General features: G+C 36.2%; 1 non-coding gene across 1 annotated transcript; it reads right to left on the reverse strand.

The window, feature by feature from the left end:
- Window positions 1–263: 263 nt before the first annotated feature.
- On the reverse strand, window positions 264–335 carry TRNAE-UUC (transfer RNA glutamic acid (anticodon UUC)). Its single transcript has one exon. It is a non-coding gene; the product is annotated as a tRNA-Glu (tRNA).
- Between the last annotated feature and the right edge of the window lie 358 nt (window positions 336–693).

Below are 693 nucleotides of genomic sequence, written 5' to 3' on the forward strand. Positions count from 1 at the left end.
AAAAAATAGGGGGGGTGTTGTCGCCAGGGGGTGGCGACAACACCTAAACAATACAAGGGAGGCGCCAATGGGCCTGGCGACATCACTTAAGCCCAGAACGTTGTTGCCACCCCCCTGGGGACATCATGTTATTTTAAAAAAAAAAAAACATTTTCGTAATTATTTTGAAAACCTTGTTATTTCTGGAATTTTTTTTAAAAAAAATAGTTATTCAAAAAAAAATTCCGTATTCTGTTCATACCAAGAAAAATAAAAATGAAAAATTCCGATGCCGGGAATCGAACCCGGGTCTCCTGGGTGAAAGCCAGATATCCTAACCGCTGGACGACATCGGATTCATGTACGGATACTGCGACCAAAGAATAATACTACCAAATAAAGTCTTTCTTGTCAGTCACCCAACAAACTACTCATTCATATCATAACCCAATAAATAGGAATTCACATATATTGCACGTAGGAAATGAAAAGAGTATGTGAGATTTGATCTCCATGAATACATCTCTCACATGCCTATTTCTTTAATGATTTACTTTTTGTTATAGATTGGACTATAAAGCTCAATCTCTATTCATTAAATGCGTTGCGCATCACATTTCGATGTATGGATTTTATTCTGTTTAGAAAGCGCATGCGATTAATTTTTTTCTTCATTGAATCACAACTCATATAGCCATTTAAAACTCAAATTCA

This window comes from Vicia villosa, linkage group LG7 (assembly GCF_029867415.1).
Source record: "Vicia villosa cultivar HV-30 ecotype Madison, WI linkage group LG7, Vvil1.0, whole genome shotgun sequence".
Taxonomy (NCBI): domain Eukaryota; kingdom Viridiplantae; phylum Streptophyta; class Magnoliopsida; order Fabales; family Fabaceae; genus Vicia; species Vicia villosa.